The sequence below is a fragment of the Gopherus evgoodei genome, chromosome 10, assembly GCF_007399415.2.
Source record: "Gopherus evgoodei ecotype Sinaloan lineage chromosome 10, rGopEvg1_v1.p, whole genome shotgun sequence".
NCBI classification, from domain to species: domain Eukaryota; kingdom Metazoa; phylum Chordata; order Testudines; family Testudinidae; genus Gopherus; species Gopherus evgoodei.
The window spans coordinates 67,894,745-67,908,186 of record NC_044331.1 but is presented as its reverse complement, the minus strand read 5'-3'; the positions used below and the strand labels follow the sequence as shown (position 1 = coordinate 67,908,186).

At 46.2% G+C, this 13,442-nt stretch overlaps 1 long non-coding RNA gene across 1 annotated transcript; it reads right to left on the bottom strand.

Annotated features, from left to right (window-relative positions):
• Positions 1-311: 311 nt before the first annotated feature.
• LOC115658350 lies at positions 312-5,969 on the bottom strand. The gene is made up of 3 exons (XR_004002244.1): positions 5,909-5,969; positions 3,913-3,916; positions 312-352 (listed from the first exon to the last, which is right to left on the bottom strand). It is a non-coding gene; the product is annotated as an uncharacterized LOC115658350 (long non-coding RNA).
• Positions 5,970-13,442: the final 7,473 nt, after the last annotated feature.

Sequence of the window (13,442 nt, the reverse complement as noted above, 5' to 3'; positions counted from 1 at the left end):
AAGTGCCCTACCCTTAGGTACAGTAACCATAGGGTGGGAAGCGGTTCATATACGAACTGTAACCCTAACCATAGGGCGGAAAGCCATACTCATAGGAACCATAACCCTAGCTCCAAGTGCCCTACCCATAGGAACCATAACCCTAGGGCACTGCATTCTTCCCATAGGAACCCGAAACCTAGTTCCAAGTGCCCTACTCTTAGGAACCCTTACCCTGGCTGCAAGAGCCCTACCCTTACGAACTCTAACCCTAGGGCGAGAAGCCCTTCCCATAGCAACCCTAACCCTAGGGAGGGAAGCCCTACCCATACGAACGCTAACCCTAGCTCCAAGTGCCCTAACCATAGAAACCCTAACCCTAGCTCCAAGTCTCTGCCCTTACGAATCCTAACCCTAGGAACCCTAGCTCTAGCTCCAAGTGCACTACCCATAGGAACCCTAATCCTATCTCCAAGTGCCCTAGTCAAAGGAACCCTAACCGTAGGGACGGGTGCCCTACCCATAGGAACCCTCAACCTGGCCATAAGTGTCCTACCCATAGGAACCCTAACTTAGGACAGGAAGCTTTTCCCATAAGAAACCTAACCCTAGCTCCAAGTGCCCTATACTTAGGAAACCTAACCTTAAGGCAGGGTACTCTACACATAGGAACCCTAAAACTAGATCCAAGTGCCCTACCCTTAGGAACGCCTATCTTAGGGCGGCAAGCCCTACCCTTAGGAACCCTAACCCTAACTCAAAGTGCCGTACCCTTAAGAACCCTAACCCTAAGGAGGGAAGCCCTACCTATAGGAACCCTAACCCTAGCTCCAAGTGGCCCCCTCATAGGAATCCTAATCCTAGGGGGGGAGCCCTATCCATAGGAACTCTGACCCTGGCTGCAAGTGCCCTACACTTAGGACCCCTAACACTAGGGTGTGAAGCCCTTCCCATAGGAACCCTAACCCTAGTTCCAAGTGCCATATCCACACTAACGCTAACCCTAGCTCCAAGTTCCATACCGTTAGGAACCGTAGCCCTAGCTGCAAGTGCCCTAAGCATAGGAACCCTAACACTAGCTCCAAGTGCCCTACCCATGGGAATGAAAACTCTAGCTCCAAGTGCCCTACCCATCGGAACCCTAACTCTAGCTCCAAGTGCCCTACCCATCGGAACCCTAACCCTATCTCAAATTGCCCTACTCATAGTAACCCTAACCCTACCCTTAGGAACCCTAACCATAGAGCGGGAAGACCTACCCATAGGAACCCTAATCCTAGCTCCAAGTGCCCTACCCTTAGCAACCCTAGCCCCAGTGCGGGAAGCCATACCCATAGAAGCCCTAACCCTAGCTCCACATTCCCTACCCATAGGAACTTTAACCTGAGCGCCAAGTGCCCTACCCATAGGAAAGCTAACCCTAGGGTGGGGCGTCCTACCCATAGTAACCCTAACCCTTGCTCCCGGTACCCTACCCTTACAAAACCTAATCCTAGGGTGGGAAGCCTACCCATAGGAAACCTAACCTTAGCTCAAAGTGCCCTACCCATAGTAACCCTAACCCAATGCTTAGGAACCCCAACCCTAGGGTGGAGAGCCCTACCCTTAAGAACCCTAACCTTAGATCCAAGTGCCCTACCCATAGGAACGTTAACCCTAGGGCAGGGTGCCGTACCTATAGGAACCCTAACCCTAGCTACAAGTGCCCTACCCTGAGGAACCCTAACCTTAGTGCAGGAATCCTTACCCATAGGAACCCTAACGCTAGCTCCAAGTGTCCTACCCTTAGGAACCCTAACCCATAGGCGGGAAGCCGTACACATATGAAACCTAACCCTAGCTCCAAGTGCCCTACCCTTGGGAACCCTAATCCTAGGGCAAGAAGCCCTACCCATAGGAACTCTTACACTAGCTTAAAGTACCCTACCCTTACGAACCCTCACCCTAGGTCGACAAGCCCTATCCATAGGAACCCTAACCCTAGCTCAAAGTATCCTACCCATAGGAACGCTAACCTTAGCTCCAAGTGCCCTACCCATACTAATCCTAACACTAGGGCGCGAAGCCCTATCCATAGGAACCCTAACCCTAGCTCCAAGTGTCCTAAACTTAGCAACCCGAGCCGTAGGGCTGGAAGCTCTACTCATAGGAACCCTAACCCTAGCTCCAAATTCCATACCATTAGGAACCCTAACCCAAGCTCCAAGTGACCTACCCATAGGAACCCTAACCCAAGATCCAAGTGACCTACTTATAGGAACCCTAACTCTAGCTCCAAGTACCCTACCGTTAGGAACCCTAATCCTAGGGTGGAAAGCCTACGCATAGGAAACCTAACCTTAGCTCCAAGTGTTCAACCAAAGGGAACCCTAACCCTAGCTTCAAGTGCCCTACCTTTAGGAACCCTAACCTTAGCTCTATGTCCCCAACTCATAGTAACCCTAACCCTACCCTTAGGAATCCTAACCCTAGCTTAGGACCCCTACCCTTAGATCCAAATGCCCTACCCATAGGAACATTAACCCTAGGGCTGGGCGCTCTACCTCTAGGAACCCTAACCCTAGATAGAAGTGCCCTACTCTTAGGATCCCTAACCCTAGAGAGGGAAGCCCTACCCATAGAATCCCTAACCCTAGCTCCAAGTCCCTGCCCTTAAGAATCCTAACACTAGGGCGGGAAGACTTACCCATAGGAGCCCTAACCCTAGCTCCAAGGACCCTACCCATAGGAACTCTAACCCTAGCTGCAAGTGCCCTAGTCTAAGGAACCCTAACCCTAAGGAAGGGGGCCCTACCCATAGGAACCTTCAAACTAGTTCTAAGTGTCCTACCCTTAGGACCCCTAAGATTAGGATTGGAAGCCTTTCTCATAAGAAACCTAACCCTAGCTCCAAATGTCCTAGACTTAAGAATCCTAATCATAGGGCGGGAAGCCATACCAATAGAAACTCTAACCGTAGCTCCAAGTGCCCTACACATAGGAACCCTAATCTTAGGGCAGGGTGCCCTAGCCATAGGAACCCTAAAAGAGACCCAAGTGCCCTACCCTTAGGAACCCTTATCCTAGGGCGGAAAGCCCTACCCATAGGAACCCTAACCCTAGGGTGCAAATCCCTACCCATCGGAACCTTAACCCTAGCTCCAAGTACCCTACCATTAGGTACCCTAACCATAGGGTGGGAAGCCATACACATAGGAATCCTAACCCTACCATTAGGAACCTTATCCCTACCTCCAAGTGCCCTACCCTTAGGAACTGTAACTCTAGGGCTAGAAGACCTACCCATACGAACCTTAAACCTAGATCCATGTGCCCTACACATTGGAACCCTAACCCTAGCTCCAAGTGTCCTATCATGAGGAACTCTATCCCTAGGGTGGGAAGCCCTACCCATATGAACCCTAACCCTAGCTCCAAGTGTCCTACCATTAGGAACTCTAACCCTAGGGTGGGCAGCCCTACCTATAGGAACCGTAACCCTAGCTACAAGTTCCCTACCCATAGGAACCCTAACCCGAGGGTGGGGGGACCTAACCATAAGAACCCTAACCCTTGCTCCAAGTACCCTACCCTTAGGAACCCTAACCCTAGCCTTAGGGTGGGAAGTCCTACAGATAGGAACCCTAACCCTAGCTCAATGTACCCTACCCTCAGGTATCCTAATCCTAGGCTGGGAAGCCATACCCATAGGAATCCTCACCCTAATTTCAAGTGCTCTATCCTTAGGAAACTTTTCCCTAGGGTGGGAAGCCCTACTCATAGGAACCCTAATCCTAGATCCATGTGCCGTACCCTTAGGAACCCTAACACTAGGGTGAGTATCCCTACCCATACGAACTGTAAACCTAGCTCCAAGTGCCCTACCCATAGGAACCCTAACCCTAAGGTGAGGCGCCCTACCCATAGGAACCCTAACCCTAGCTCCAAGTTCACTACCCTTAGGAACTTAACCCTAGGGAAGGAATCCCTACTCATAGGAATCCTAACTCTAGCTACAAGTGCCCTACCCTTAAGAACTCTAACCCTAGGGTGGTAAGCCCTACTCATAGGAACCCTAACCCTAGCTCCAAGTGACCTACTCATAGGAAACCTTTCCCTAGGGCGGGAAGCCATACTCATATGAACCACAAACCTAGCTCCAAGTACCCTACCCTTAGGTACTCTAACTATAGGGCAGGAAGCCATACCCATAGGAATCCTCACCCTAGCTTCAAGTACCCTACCCTTAGGAACCCTAGCCCTACCTCCAAGTTACCTACCTGTAGGAACCCTAACCCTAGCACCAACTGCCCTACCCTTAGGAACTGTAACCCTAGGGTGGAAAACTCTACCCATAGGAACACTAATCCTAGCTCCCAGTGTCCTACCCATAGGAACCCTAACCCTAGCTCCATGTGCCCTACCCTTAGGAACCGTAACCCTAGGGCAGGAAACTCTACCCATAGGAACACTAATTCTAGCTCCAAGTGCCCTGCCCATAGGAACTCCAACCCTAGGGCGCGAAGCCCTACCCATCAGAACCAAAGCCCTAGCTCCATGTACCCTACCTTTAGGTACCCTAACCATAGGGCGGGAAGCCATACACATAGGAATCCTCACCCTAGCTTCAAGTACCCTACCCTTAGGAACCCTATCCCTACCGCCAAGTTACCTACCTTTAGGAACCTTAACCCTAGGGCAAGAAGCCCTACCCATAGGAACCCTAATCCTAGCACCAAGTGCCCTACCCATAGGAACCCTAACCCTAGGGAAGGGCATCCTATCCATAGGAACCCTCACCCTAGCTCTATACATCCTACCCTTTGGAACCCTAACCCTAGGATGCGAAGTTCTTCCCATAGGAACCCTAACGCTAGCTCCAAGTGTCCTACCCTTAGGAACTCTAACCCTAGGGCGAGAAGCACTACTCATAGGAACCCAAACCCCATCTCCAGGTGCCCTACCAATAGGAACCCTAACCCGAGCTCCAAGTGCCCTACCTATAGGAACCTTAACTCTAGGGCAGAAAGCCCTACCCATAGGAACCCTAACCTTGCTCCATATACCCTACCCTTAGGAACCCCAACCTTTGGGTTGGAAGCCCTACCCATAGGAACCCTAACCTTGCTCCATATACCCTACCCTTAGGAACCCCAACCTTTGGGTTGGAAGCCCTACTCATAGGAACCCTAACCCTAGCTCCATGTACCCTACCCTTAGGTAACCCATCCTTTGGGTGGGAAGCCCTACTCATAGGAACCCTAACCCTAGCTCCATGTACCCTACCCTTAGGAACCCCATCCTTTGGGTGGGAAGCCCTACTCATAGGAACCCTAACCCTAGCTCCATGTACCCTACCCTTAGGTACCCTAATCCTAAAGCGGAAAGCCATACCCATAGGAATCCTAACTCTAACTGCAAGTGCCCTACCCATAGGAACCCTAACCGCAGCTCCAAGTACCCTACCCTTAGGAACCCTATCCTTAGGGTGGGAAGCCCTACCCATAGGAACCCAAACCCTAGATATATGTGCCCTATCCTGAGAAACCCTAACCCTATGGTGGGAAGTCCTACCCATAGGAACCCTAAGCCTAGCTCCAAGTGCCCTACCCTTAGCAACCCTAACCCTAGGGCGGAGCTCCCTTCCATTAGGAACCCTAACCCTAGGGGAGTAAACCCTACCCATAGGAATACTAACCCTAGCTCCAAGTACCCTGCCCATAGGAACCCTAACCCTTGGGGAGTAAACCCTACCCATAGGAACCCTAACCTTAGCTCCAAGTGTCCTACCCATAGGAACCCTAATCCTAGGGCGAGGTGCCCTACTCATAGGAACCCTAACCCTAGCTCCAAGTGCCCTACCCTTGGGAACACTAACCCTAGGTCAGGAAGCCCTACCCGTAGGAACCCTAACCCTAGCTCCAAGTACCCTGCTCATAGGAACCCTAACCCTAGCTCCAAGTGCCGTACCCTTAGGAACCCCAACCCTAGGGCGGGAAGCCCTACCCATAATAACCCTAACTCTAGCTCCAAGTACCCTACCCATAGGAATACTAACCCTAGCTCCAAGTGCCCTACCCATCGGAACCCTATACCCTAGGGAGGGAAGCCCTACCCATAGGAAACCTAACCCTAGCTTGAAGTACCCTACCCTTAGGTACCTTTACCCTAGCTCCAAGTACCCCACCCTTCAGAACCCTAACCCTAGGGCAGGAAGCCCTACCCATAGGAACCCTAACCCTAGCTCCAAGGACCCTACCCTCAGGAACCCTAACCCTAACTCCAAGTACCCTACCCATAGGAACCCTAACCCTAGCTCCAAGTGCCCTACCCTGAGGAACTGTAACCCTAGGGTGGGAAGCCCTACCCATAGGAACCCTAATTCTGGAGTGGAGCACCCTATGCATAGGAACCCTAAAACTAGATCCAAGTGCCCTACCCTTAGGAACCCTCATTCTAGGGCGGGAAGCTCTAACCATGGGAACCCTAACCCTATCGGCAAGTTCCCTACACTTAGGAACCCTAACCTTAGCTCCAAGTGCCTTAGCATGGTCGACTTTAGGGCTATTCCACCAATTCCCCTGAATCGAGTCCAGCGTGTAAGAGGGCCCCAAGCCCAGTGAGAATCCCTTCCCTGGCTAGAGGCACCTTTTTAATTTTTACTCACCTGACGGCACTTTGGGTCTTTAGCGGCACTTCAACGGTGGGTCCTTCACTCTCTCCAGGTCTTCGACGGCACTTCAGTGGCGGGTTCTTCGCTTACTCTGGGTCTTTGGTGACACTTCGGCAGCAGGGCCCTCAGTGCTGCTGACGACCTGGAGCAAGTGAAGGACCCACCGCCAAAGTGCCCGCCAAAGACTCAGAGCACCGCCCAGTGAATGCAAGTCCCACGTGTTTTTTTACATGTGTTTTTTTTTTAAGTCACCTCTGCCTGGGCCCCACCGAAACTGTTTGAATTGGGCCCCACACTTCCTAAAGCTGGCCCTGTTCTGCACTGTCTTCACAGCTGGGCAGCTGAAGAGCAGTGGCTGCTGGCCAGGAGCCCAGCTCTGAAGGCAGTGCTGTCACTCACAGCAGTGTAGAAGTAAGGGTGGCATGAGATGGTATAGAAAATACCATGTTCTGTTGGAAACCCAAAGATAATACAAATTAATATTCCATATTATCTCTTGTGAAATGTTTCGTAGATCATATTTTTGCTTTATGAATCACCTATATTATATACAATAAATTAGACCACTACAAGTCAGTTCATTTATACCTTCATCAAGGCATTTACATTATCAGCTTTGCTTTAATATTAGCATTTTCAGAGGTGGCCTCTGAAGGCCAGGTTTAGGTTTTGCAAAACCTTGTTGGTCAACATTTGCATTTGCAAAACCAGAACCCAAGGCTGGTTAAGATTTACTGAAATCACTGCCAACAAGGGGGCTTGGTTTCAGTTTTATCCCATCTCTGCAATGGGCAACCCAAAAGTGGTGTATGGTGGTGCTGGTTAGAAAATTCTGAAGTAATACTTTTTCACCGGAATTTGCCAATTTGTCAAAATATCAAACCATTTTGTGGAGTCTGTTTCATTTAATCTCTGATGGACGATGGGCAGGTTTCTGAAATATGCTATCCCAGAACTAAACATGACAGATATTAACCAAAATGAAAAATATTAGCTCTCCTTAGGATGTAGTTAGTGGTAGTGGCTAGGTTAATCATCAGTTCAACTCATGATTAAGTTAAAGAACATTTTATGTATAAAATCTGCATTTTTCTGTCAGAGAAGCCCAGAAGAGATTTACTGATACAATTTTAACTCTTAATTGTAATCTGGTTGGTCATGTCACCTCCTAAAGTAGACACTGGGTGTATCTTTACTGAACTGATGCCTCTGACTACTGCATCCTCAGTCTCACCTAGTCTTTATCTCTTCATCGAATCTCTTCACTGTCTGCTACCATCTCATATAACACTTAAGGAGTACAGGAACAGAAAGGAGACTTACTCCTTCCATTGTCAAGTGGGTTAGTTACCACATTGTCTCCCATGTCCAGATTCTGTTTTTCTAGTGGTTGGAACTTCTTGGAGCAATGGCCCTTGTAACTAAGAAAGCCACCCAACCCAAGAAATCCAGTGCTACCAGTGACCTTTCATCCTCTGTTCAAGGTCTCAGGGAAATGGCATGACTCCATTTCCTGGGACTTGTGCCTTCTAAAGTCACTTCATCTTGATACATCTAGCAGAATTGGCTCTTAACAGGTGTTGCTGCTAATATGCATTGTCTAGAATCTTCCGCAGAGTGGAGTAGGAGGGGACATCATAAGCTAATTTTCATACTATTGCTTGTGATTGGAGAGAGACCAGGTAGGTGAGGTAATATTTTTTATTGGACCAACTTCTGCAAGTGAGAGAGATACGCTTTCGAGCCACGCAAAGCTCTTCTTCAGGTCTGGGGAAAGTCACAGCTAAATGCAAGATTGCTGAGCACAAGTAATTAGCACATATTCTAAGGGACCATTCATGGAAGACTAGCCTGTTAACGCCTCTGAAGTCCTAGGACAAAAAGAGGGGTTAGCAGGTTACAGATTGTTGTAATAAACCATAAATCCAGAGTCTTTGTTCAGTCCGATTTTCAGTGTCTAGCAGAGTTATGAATTTCAGCTCCTAGGCTTGTCTTTTGAAGGTGTTATGCAGGTTTCCTTTCAGGATGAGAACTGATATATATAGAGTGATCACTTTGTGAAAAGTTTCAGAGTGGTAGCTGTGTTAGTCTGTATCAGCAAAAAGACCAAGGAGTACTTGTGGCACCTTACAGACTAACAAATTTATTTGTGCATAAGCTTTTATGGGCTAAAATAGCTGACAAGAAGATGTGAGTAACAGCAGGGGGAAAATTTAACTGTTTGAAATGGGCCATCCTGATTATCACTACAAAAGTTTTTTTTCTCCTGGTGATAATTGCCCACCTTAATTGATTTGTCTTGTTAGAGTTGGTATGGCAACCCACATCTTTTCATGTTTTCTGTATATATATCTATATATATATATCTATATATATATATATCTTCCTACTGTATTTTCCACTCTATGCATCTGATGCAGTGGGTTTTAGCCCACGAAAGCTTATGCACAAATAAATTTGTTAGTTTCTAAGGTGTCACAAGTACTCCTCCTCCTTTTTGTGAAAAATATTCATCCAGAGGTGATAAGATGTTTTTGTCTTATCATTTTCCTGTGAGAGTTCATTTGAGAGTGTAGTGATTTTCTAGTTTCACTCAATAGTTATTAGGGAATTTAGTGCACTGGATGAGGTATAAAAACACCCTATGTGGCTCAAAAGCTTGTTTCTCTCACTATTAGAAGTTGGTCCAACAAAAGATATCACCTCGCCCACCTTGTCTCTATAATATCCTGGGACCTGCCCAGCTACAAGTACACTGCTTGTGATTTGAGTGCTAAAAAAAATAAATCAGCTTTTGTTTTTAATTGCTACAGACAGGGTGCCAAAACTCCTTCAATTGTTTACCCCAGAGGAATCATTTACATACGCATGTGGTTTTAAATAAGAAACAGTTTGTAGAACTAACAGCTTGGATTTATTATCTACCATGAAAAGTTCTTTCCAGTGAAATTATTAATGCAAAATGGGAAGATGTTTCTATTTTTCTGCCTATTTATTTGATTTACTACATATCTTGCAAAGTGATGTACAGACTGTTCAATGTAGTTCCAGATCCATAATTTGAGTAAGTTCATTAATTAAAACCTTCTGCCCCTTCCCCACCTTAATGATTTCTACTTTTCTCTCTTGTATCTCTAAGATCCTGAAGATGTACTGAAAATGATTTTCTAGAAACGCAACAGCAAAAGTTCCCACAGGGAAAAATTGCCCCTTAGTGGATAAATGCCTGTATTTTACCTAGATAAAATTGACAGGTGTTACTTTCAAAGAAATTACACTACATTCAGTGACTCCAATCAAAAGGCAACGTTCCATAACTTGCCATTCATAAATATCAGTTGGAACTATGTCAGACAACGGCACAAAGTTTAAACTGCCTTTGTTTGCCATGTCACCTGTCATTGACCTTGAATGCGTGTTAGATGCTTCCTGTTCTGCAATTTACTGATAAGTCTGTTGACAGCTTTGAACCCACATCTGCTGAAAAAGGATTGTTGGTTCATCACATACTCAAAAGACCTAATAAAATATAAAACCTGATTCTTCTGAGTGTATGAAACTCATTTTCCTAAAATCCTGTCTTTAATCAGCTCACCAGAAGCAGATTTCCAGGTAGCAGACTTGCTGCACTATGAACAATTTCAAGTGGGACTTTTTTAATGGATAGCCATGGGTAATGATCTTGGTACAATGCTGTGCTTACGTGATGTTTCTTGGTATATGTACTACAGTTTCTATTTGCAGGTAGCAGCAATAGGCACATACTGATATAAACAATTTCCCCAGATGCCTGCTAGTGCTGATAAAATATGCATGAATGAATAGGTAACACAGTGGCTTCCAAAAAATTGGGTGAAGGATTTCCACTGGGTTGGCAACCCCTATTCCCTTCATGGTTCCTGCATCTCACTTGATCTCTGACCATTCTCTCCCCCTCTTTTTCCTTTATGTCACTCCTCCCCCTACCCCCTTTCTTGGCTGGCTCTTTGCTTCACTGTATTAATGATTTATTCTCGTTTTTTCTCTCCACCCACCCATGCAAGAATCCAGTCTGTCTCTCAATTCTCTTTCCCTTCTACTATGTGTTCCCCCTTTTTTGCTCCTCTGAAAACCCCAATTCGCAACCTCTCCCTTTTTCAAGGTTCGCTTCCTCTCCAAGCTCTGCTGATCTAGCTGCTATACCCACTCCACTCCCTGTTTCTTGAATGATGAGCAAGGAAAGGCCTTCCCTCTCCCCTCTTCCTTCCTCTTCCTTCCCTCTCCTCTCCACTACCCATGCTACAAGCTGAATGACATCAGCAGTCACATGAACCACCCTAGTAGAGAAGCCTATGGGCTGGAAACCACTGAAATAATATAGCTCATCTCTTACCCAAAAATGAACAAGTCAGGTGCCCAGAACCCAGAAAGATCAGACCAGAAACATCAGCCTGAAATGGGACCAGGCTTATCAAATTCTCAACTGTTAGACCATGAAGGTGAACCCTAATCTTCCACTAGACACCAAGATTGGCCGTTACTGCTTCAGAGAAATTAAAAACTAATTAGAATCATCACACCAAGCTCTAGCCAAACGGAAACCTTTAAAGTTCAAAACATTAGCTCAGCTCATGTGAATAAAAACTTTTCATGCCCCTCCACTTGTGCTGGTTTCAGCCTAGACAAGAACTGGAAATACTGGAATACTGGGGGAAAATGATTCTTGCAGTATTTCCAACTGGATCAAAATCAAGACCCTAATGGAAATTGCATGATTTCCAGCACAGCATGGAAGCCAAGGAAATTTGGAAAAGCTTCATATAAGCATCCAGATGTCTGGATAGTTCTGTAAACTGAAAAGCTTAGGAGGTTCATGCACAGAGTTCATTATTAATAATAATAGTGTTTGCCTCGAATACAGAGACAAATATTATTGTTATTAATAATGAAGTCTGTAACATGCAAGGTGCTGACAATACACGGAATTAGAAATGTTGCCTGTTCTGATGTCCGGTACAGACAAGCCAAACTGCAGAACAACGGATCAGGTCGTTCAGTTTGGAGAGGTTGTGCAAAAATCATTGTTGAGGAGATTAATATAGCAATGACTCATGGAAGGAGTGAGGGTAAAGTAGAAATGTGAAGGAGTGGCAGGAGTGTGTTTGATTAGTGATATGGCAAGTATTAGGAGCTGAATGAAAGAAAGAAGCTGTGGTAAAGAGAGAAGGCAGAGAGAGACAGTCTTAAGAACAGCCAAAGGAAGCAACAGAATAGGGGACTACGGCTGGTCAACATTTTTCTGACAAAATTGCCTTTTGATGGAAAATTGGGTTTTCAACTAAATGATACTTTCTGTAAAAATGTGTTGACTTTCTGTGGAAATTTTTGATATTTGATTGGAAAAAAAAAATCAACCCTCCCAACCCAAAATGTTTCAGATGAAAACCAAAGTAACTCACTTTGGATATACTGCTACAGTCCCTCATGGGCGCTTGGTTGGAGCAGCTGATGTTCGCATTTTCCTCTGTGTGCTGAACTCCTGCGATGCACCACCTTGCCTCTGCAACAGCAGAGATCACGGCTTTGGGGAAAATAAATAGCCTCCAAGCCTAATTTTGCTGCAGCTCAAATGTTCTTTTCTTTGGTAAATGCACAAGGGCGACTCGACAAGGCCACATCTACAAAATGAAGATGTGTGGCTTGGTTGCACTGCAGAATTTAGCTTGCATGAAGGGAAAGGAATTTCCCACACCTGACTCCCAACAGAGGTAGACAGGGACACAAGACTATAATGTACATTGGTCAAATCCTGACCATATTCAAGTCATTGAGAGCATTTCCATTGACATCAGTGTGGGCAGGATTTGACTGGATATTTACTGACCGCATGTCATTGTCCAGGCTATCTGCACAAAGCGCTACAGCATCACAGACATACAGTACTCATCTTGAGATCAGCTGGCTTATTGTCTAGAAATCTACACAAACACACACACACACACACACTTGGGTGCCCTAAATTAAACTTTACATGGTAGTCACTATAGGCTCATTTTTTCAAAGCAGTGAGCTCCCTGCACAAATCACTTTATTAGTTAAAAGAGTCAAAACTCAGAATTCCTGGCCCCTGCTCTGGACTGTGTGGATATTTTTAACAGGATTTGTGAAGCCTAACTGCCACTTTGAATATTTAGCCTTAGAATTTTTGAGTCTTCATTCTGACAGATAGCTGAACAGCAAGACACATTGGGAAAGGCAACTCATTCTAGAGGGTAAACTGTGTGTGCAGCCACAACAGGGGGTGAGATTAAAGACTGAAGGAAATACCACATTATCCATCAGTTTGCTCATCTGATCTATTTTTCACCTGCAGACAATTTTCCTTTTCTTTTTAGTGCTCAGGAATCTGAATTGTAAACAATTGTGTCTGATCACTTCTACTCAGGTAGCAATCAAAAGCAAGACATGGATAATCCAGTGGCACAGATTTAAGGAGCACTATCAGGGATTGTGACCCATAAAAATCTGATTTTCTTCTTTGGTGCTAATATCTGATTTTTCAATTCAGGTCTCAAATGCAACTTTCCTTCAATCTCTGCGCAAAGGGCAGTGCATAGTTGACCAGGAGCAGGGCAAGGATTGCACTGTCACCCAGTCACAACATGACCCCTGGCAACTCCTTTACTCCTAGGGGATGGCCAGACATCACCTGCATCAGCCTTATATTTGGCACAGATTTCATCTCCCCTCTGTGCTGGTCATCACATTGTGGGATGCACAGAGCCAGAGCTCCATCCATCCATGCCTCTCCACCACCTGGGAAGAGGTTCAG